Source organism: Physeter macrocephalus, chromosome 7 (genome assembly GCF_002837175.3).
Source record: "Physeter macrocephalus isolate SW-GA chromosome 7, ASM283717v5, whole genome shotgun sequence".
Classification (NCBI taxonomy): Eukaryota; Metazoa; Chordata; class Mammalia; order Artiodactyla; family Physeteridae; genus Physeter; species Physeter macrocephalus.
Genome location: NC_041220.1, coordinates 73,270,778 through 73,278,276, shown reverse-complemented (window position 1 = coordinate 73,278,276; position 7,499 = coordinate 73,270,778). Strand labels below are relative to the sequence as shown.

Here is a 7,499-nt window from a genome sequence, read left to right as displayed (position 1 = left end):
GCCCTAACACTAGCAGGTAGGTCTGGTTCAGTCTCCCCTGGGGTCACTGTTCCTTCCCCTGGGTCCCGATGCGCACACTACTTTGTGTGTGCCCTCCAAGAGTGGAGTCTCTGTTTCCCCCAGTCCTGTTGAAGTCCTGCAGTTAATCCCAGTAGGCTTCAAAGTCTAATTCTCTAGGAATTCCTCCTCCCGTTGCCAGACCCCCAGGTTGGGAAGCCTGATGTGGGGCTCCGAACCTTTACTCCAGTGGGTGGACTTCTGTGGTATAAGTGTTCTCCAGTCTGTGAGTCACCCACCCAGCAGTTATGGGATTTGATTTTACTGTGATTGCGCCCCTCCTACTGTCTCATTGTGGCTTCTCCTTTGTCTTTGGATGTGGGGTATCTTTTTTGGTGAGTTCCAGTGTCTTCCTGTCGATGAATGTCCAGCAGCTAGTTGTGATTCTGGTGTTCTTGCAAGAGGGAGTGAGAGCATGTCCTTCTACTCTGCCGTCTTGGTTCCTCCTTCCCCATGTCTTTTTTAATGTGACTAGTTTGAAATCTCCTGGAGGGCCAAGACCTTTGTTACCATCTTTGTATCCACACAGCACCTACCCCAGTTTATTGCACAAAGTAAGAACCTCTGTGAAAAAGGAATTCTACTCAAATTAATAATTTAAAGATTCTCTTTAAACACAACTTAAATATTGGCTCTCCCCCCTCCCTTTTCAGATTAATAGTTCAAATGTAGATGACTGGTTAAACTAGAAAAAAAGTAATAACTAGCAATATTTATAAGTACTGAACTGGTTTAGTTAAAGTTTTCCTCACCTGTCTGAGAGACATCCATTGGAAACTTTGCAAATAGATCCACAGTCTAAGTTATTTGTGCCTTAACACTGTAGACCGTTATGATATGGGCACACCTCAGAAATATTGTGGGTTCGGTTCCAGACCACCACAAAAAAGTGATTATTGCAGTAAAGCAAGTCACATGAATTTTTTGGTTTTCCCATGCATGTAAAGTTACGTTTACACTATACTGTAGTCTGTTAGGTCTGCAATAGCATTATGTCTAAAATAAAACAATGTATATATCTTAATAAAAAAAGGGAGGCCCGCATACCACAAAAAAAAAAAAAAAAATACTTTATTGCTAAAAAACGCTAACCGTCATCTGAGCCTTTAGTGAGTTGTATTCTTTCTGCAGTAGTAACATCAAAGATCACTGATCACAGATCATCATAACAAATATAATAATAATGAAAAAGTTTGAAATATTGTTAGAATTACCAAAATGTGACATAAAGACACAAAGTGAGCAAATGCTGTTGGAAAAGTGGTGCCGATAAAATTAGAGAAACTTGCCCAAGGTCATGTACTGTTCGTGGCAGAGCAGGGATTCAGACCCAGCCAATCCCAATCTAAAGTCTCTGCACTTAACCAATATACAGTATTGTCTTGGTAGAATTTTTCCCATTTTGTCCTTCCTGAGTGTCCCTTTCACCTTGCTTGATTTTGTCCCTAGCATTACATCACGTTGTCACACCTCACCCCTCCATATGAGGCACAGTATGGCATCCTAATGTCCTGGTAGAATCCTGGGCTGTACTGCACATATTCCATTTATTGCAACTAAAAAGACTGTAAAAGAGCAGCTGGCCCACCTACTGGCTGCTTGGGTGCAGCCACTGAGGTGTGCCCCAGAGGTCCATAGTCAAGCCTTCGGTGTTTTAAAATCTAGAAACCCCAGTATGGTTAGTTTGCTCAAGTGAGCAAGTCTCTAAGGGAGCCCTGATTCTTGCTAACCAACTTATAAGAGACTGATCAATAATCCCAACTTATTAATTTAAGATTCGAGATGGCAAGTTGGAGGGGTACCTTTACGGAAACTAGAAAACCTGTACCTGCAGTCTGGGACCATCTCCCCCTCCCCCAATCAGTGTCTCTAGGTCAGTCCAACTGAAAGGCTGTAACCAAGGGTAATGATGGGAGATTAGCCCTGAAAGATATTAAAACGTAAAGAAATTGAAACAGTTCAGCTCTAGAGAAGAAGAGAAAAGTAGATTAAGATTCGAGATGGCAAGTTGGAGGGGTACCTTTACGGAAACTAGAAAACCTGTACCTGCAGTCTGGGACCATCTCCCCCTCCCCCAATCAGTGTCTCTAGGTCAGTCCAACTGAAAGGCTGTAACCAAGGGTAATGATGGGAGATTAGCCCTGAAAGATATTAAAACGTAAAGAAATTGAAACAGTTCAGCTCTAGAGAAGAAGAGCTGTAGATTAGTGGGAACAGAGTGGAGAGTAAAAATAGATTCAAAGACATTTAAGAACTTAATATATAATAAACATGGTTTTTCAGTTTTGATTGATAAAAACCCAGGTATATCTAGCTTAAACTTAAAAAGAAAATTTAGCAGCCACATTCTCAAACCATAGCAGCAATAGAACTGGCCTTAGAGCAACTGGAGCCAGAGACTCAGCACCTCAGGACTTGCCACCTCTTCCTTGTCGGGCAGCTCTAGACTGACTGACTCAACGGCTTCAAGATCAAAGCAAAATGAGCTCTCTGCTGCCATTCCAGGTAGAGAAGTTGCTGGGAGGGATTCTCATTGGTCTAATTGGTCCTTTGCCCACCTCTGTGGCCAGGGTGTAGAGTTTTTGTTTTGTGTTAGTTTTTTCAGAAGCTGGAGGGAAGGGGTGGTAGGCAGAGAAATCGATAGCTAATACAGGTGACACTTGAGTCACAATGGAGAAGATGGATAACTCAGTGAATGGAGTTCAAACAGTGGCTACCTCATGTTTTAGGAAAATATTAAGCTGAATCTCTACCTATGTTCCTAAACCAAGTTAAATTCTAGGTAAATGAAAAGATTTGAATGTGGGCTTTTTGATGGCATCATCTGACTGCACTGAAGCATCAAGGAGTGTACCCACAGTTCCTCTGTATCAAGCTTCAAGACATTAAAAATTTCAGCAAGTCCAGGAAAAAGAAAAAGAAAATAATTTTCCTTTTTGTATTTTTTTCAAGCTATGAGCAAGCTTGCCCATTTCTAGAATGTTTAACTTCACCAAGATCTTTATAATGTCCTAGCTTCTTTGGATTTGCATTATAAGCTTAAATAAGTAACCACCACAAAAAAAAAAAAAAGATTTTTTTTTCTATTGGGTACCTCAAATTTTTGGTCAAGTTTAAGTGTTTCAAACCCAGCTATCCTCTCAACAAATATCAAAACTGATATTTTTTCAGTCCTTTCAGGAAGGACTAACGTAAGACTCTCCTTGGCTTTCTGCTTCCATTTGTAAGAACCTTCCCACACAAGAATCACTACAGCTTTTTAATTCCGTAATGTTTTCCTTACAGCCATCTGAGGTACATGTTGTTTTTTACCCTATGTTACAAATGAAGAAAGTATGGCTTGCCCGGGATCACTCCATTAATAAGAGACAGAGCCTAGGTCACACCTAGGTCACGCTGATAATTCTTTCTTTGATTGTGTTTATTTGCATTACAAGCTACCCTATGTGTGTTTGGAAAGGAGTTGATCAAGATGGCAGACAGCATATATCAGTATAATAGCCCCTCCTCCTGCCTAAAATCCTATGCAGTGATTAAAAATACAAATTTGATGTGATGAATTAGCATGCTCCATTTTTCATTTTTAAAATAGTCTTTTGATCCTTTTCTTCAGTAAGTGGTTACCCAAGTGATATGTGGTCACTTGGAGTAAAACTTAAAGATGTGATAATTCTCTTTCAGGAGAATTACATACATCTCTTTCAGGATGTTTGTAATGTATAAAAATTTTGCTATTAGAATTAAAACTACCACTCTAGAGGAAATAAGTGATTTTGCTCCAGCAGAACCAAACATATTAGATGATTAAACCTCCCCAAAATGATCCATATGCACAGAGAGGGCAGTAGAAGCTTTAGTCTAAGGGCTGCACTAAAACATGTGAACCTGGCAGCACAAGTTAATACACTGATGGAAGGGGCCTCAAGCCAAGGCATGCAGGCAGCCTCTAGAAGCTGAGAAAGGCAAGGGAACAGATTCTCTCCTAGAGCCTCCAGAAAGGAACTCAGCTCTGCTGACACCAGCTGTTAGCCTGTTGAGACCCTTTGAGACTTGATCTCCAGAACTGTAACATAAATTTGTGTAGCTTTTAACCACTAAATGTGTGGTACTTTGTTACAGCGGCAATAGGAAACGAACACATCTGAAAATAGCCTGGAACACAATTGGGGAGCTACCATTCTGCAGGACCCCTTCTGGATCTTAGCATATGAGCAATCTCAGTTAAATGTGTTAGGCCCATTGACAGGATTATTTTGTGTTCCTGAAAACTATAGAAATTAACTGTGGTGAATGCCTACATTTTTTAAAAATAAATGTATTTGTTATTTATTTATTTTTGGCTGCATTGGGTCTTCGGTGCTGTGTGCGGGCTTTCTCTAGTTGCGGCGAGCAGGGGCTACTCTTTGTTGCGGTGCATGGGCTTCTCATCGTGGTGGCTTCTCTTGTTGCAGAGCACGGGCTCTAGGTGTGCGGGCTTCAGTAGTTGTGGCACAAAAGCTCTAGAGCTCAGGCTCAGTAGTTGTGGCCCGTGGGCTCTAGAGCGCAGGCTCAGTAGTTTTGGCGCACGGGCTTAGCTGCTCCGCAGCATGTGGGATCTTCCCCGACCAGGGCTCGAACCTGTGTCCCCTGCATTGGCAGGTGGATTCTTAACTACTACACCACCAGGGAAGTACCCCTACCATTTTTATTAATTGCATTTTCTCCAGTAAAAAGATTTTATTTATCCCTTCAACAACTTAAGTAAAAAAGTCCTATCCCCAGTTGACTAAAACAAAATGACAACAAAAAAGACCCAATTACCACAGAGATTGGAAGTTTGAATCCCTAACTTCTGAGGAGTTTTATGAGCCATCTAGTCTATGATATTTCCCCAGACCTTGTTTTCTGTCTTCAAAGGGGCATAAAAGTATGTTATCATGATAAAGAGATATGTATAAAACTAGGAAAATGTAGGTTAACTGCAATGTAGGTATAAATAACTAGCTATTATAATGCTACATGCTAAACGATCCTCCTTTGTAGTAAAATATAGTATTACTGTATGATCACACATAAAATTGGAAAAAATCTACAGACAAGACTACTCACTCTACATGAAGCATAATAACACTAGTTTACTTTATAAATGTGTAAGCACTTTGAGAGTCTGCTGCCCATCCTAGAAATGATGAAGGAATTCAACATCATTTTGCTGAAATTTGTCAAAGTCATCTGAAAGCTCAATGAAAATATTTACATGCATTTTAGTGAATAGTTTTGATGTGCTTATCCTGATGCTAGACGCTGGTGTAAAACAAGAGGGAATATTTGGTTCTTGTTGCGTTTAGGAGCAGTAAAGCATAAATACATGAACCATGAACCACTGATGGTCACATCATGAAGCACAGTGTACAAAAGATAAATGCTTACAGGCACTAGAAACAGAAGTGGGAGGTGATGGGAATGTCTGAGACAGAGGGAGAAGGGTGGGTGGGAGAGGGGAGAACATGAGCGACAACAGGAAGGTTCTCTTCTCACTGAGCTATACAGAGTGAAGGCTGCAAGCACCATCTGTATATTTGCACTCTTAAAGCAGTAATGAGGAACCAAAAAAGCAGCAGCAAATGATTTGTGCTGAGCCATCTCTACGTGCTCATCTGGTTCACCTTGTGATCAATGAAAGGCCCTGGTGAAACACCTGACAGAGGTGGACACGTGTGACCACAATATGGACAGAGCCATATGGAGATCAAGTTCATAACCTTGGCCTTGTTAGCACTGTGATCTGTCTGTCTAGACCTTGCTGCCGAGGACAGATAGAAAATGTAGACCTGAGCTTTGTCAGACATAAGCTGGACACTAGGTAAAGCGGTAAGGATAGGATTTATTCAGTACTAAGTGTGGAGGTGATGGACGTTTTCAAGGAAGAATGGGGGAGCGGGAGGGGAAAGAGCAGGCCCTTCAGCAGAGACTGGGTTTATTGATTGGTGCTTATCCAAAGGAGAAGCAAGCTTCTAGTATCTGTATGACAGGAGGTAGTGGTGTAAGTCAGAGCAAGCCCCCCAGAGCCTACTAAACGGGAATGGGGGCCGTGCAGGGGCCTGTCTATTACCACGTTTGGAATGGAGCAAACAGTAATCCTCCTGGCAGTTTTCTCAGGCAGACAGTTTAAGGGGGGAGTAGGGTCATCCTAGGGGTGCAGCCTTGAGCTGTTAGGAGCTATGTTAGTGTTTGTTCAAGTCTTTTAGTGGGGGCTTGGGACTGGGCGGGGAGGGGGGGACGGCATCATTTGTGCTGAGAGTCTGCAGTTTTTCTAGGCCAGAGTTAAGGCCTGGTCGAAAAGAGGGCTCAGATGAGCCCGTTTAAAGTTTGGTCAAGAAGAGAATCTTTGTCACTTTCCAAGGTTTGTTCCACATGCACCACTTAGCTCACTTTAAAACATGCCATCACTAAGATTGATATTTGGTTTCCTTCAGTCTATGTTATGAAACCTAGACCTTGGTCTTTAATATTAGTTCTTGGTTCTTTTTCTCAGTGTGATCACAGGGGAGTAGGAAGGGGGTTTTGCATGAGTTATTCCAGCTCTTCACATAGCTCTTAAGTTCACCTTTCAGGACTCCTGCAGCAGAAGGAAGCCTTCAGAAACTGGAGCAACCTGGAAAAGCTTTGTCTAGCCACCACTTGGGTTTGAGCAGGTGCGGTCCAGAATGACCTCCAGGGGGCTTGAACTTTTATAGGCAACAGGCTGCACTTTAGTTGTTGCAGCCTGTGCAGACATACTAAATCAAAATTAAATGTTAATGATGGTGGTGTCTGTGCCACTCTGCTGGGGAAACTAAAATGCAGAGAAACGAGGCTCTAACAGCTGTCAGTAATTGAGTCACTGCCTTCCCCTGTGCCCTGGCTTCCTAGATTTACGCCGGCACCTAGTATCATTAACGGCCCTGCTGCCAAAAAGACTCGCCTTTGCCAAGATGTTCACTGGAGGAACATGTGTTCTTGCAGGAGAAGCTGAAAGTTCTTGAGAGAAGCGCAAAAGGAGGACATGAATCCACACATAGAAAAAGGTGAGCATGATGTGCTGCCTCACCAAATGGTCCCACATGCAGAAGAACAAGCTCGGCCGTGGCTGCGTCTGCTCTTCTGTTACCAAGGGCAGTGCATACTTACGGTGGAGGCTGACTTGTGAGGTGACCTTTTTGTTATCTTTTCCTGCTAAATGAGCAGATTCTAGCAGATGCTGCCGAAACCTCTTTCTTGTCAATTCAGCAGAGAGAAAGCGTCTTTCCCATTATTTATTCCAAATGCATACTTGTCATGTTCCTGATTCATAATGGCTAGTGGTTTCATTCATACACAGTGGTCGATTGGGTTCCTGTGTCTGAGGCAGGCCGCCAAGCAGGCTAAGATCAAGGCACCCCATCCCAGATTTCTGCTCCTCCACAGTGAACTTCAGTGATCTC

At 42.5% G+C, this 7,499-nt stretch overlaps 1 protein-coding gene across 1 annotated transcript in view; it reads left to right on the top strand.

The window, feature by feature from the left end:
- Positions 1-7,128, top strand: part of HELQ (helicase, POLQ like) — a 54,208-nt gene extending 47,080 nt beyond the window's left edge. Inside the window, exon 19 of the mRNA XM_028491996.2 lies at positions 7,042-7,128. The gene's annotated coding sequence lies outside the window, so the exon portion shown is untranslated. The remainder of the gene's footprint in view (positions 1-7,041) is intronic.
- Positions 7,129-7,499: the final 371 nt, after the last annotated feature.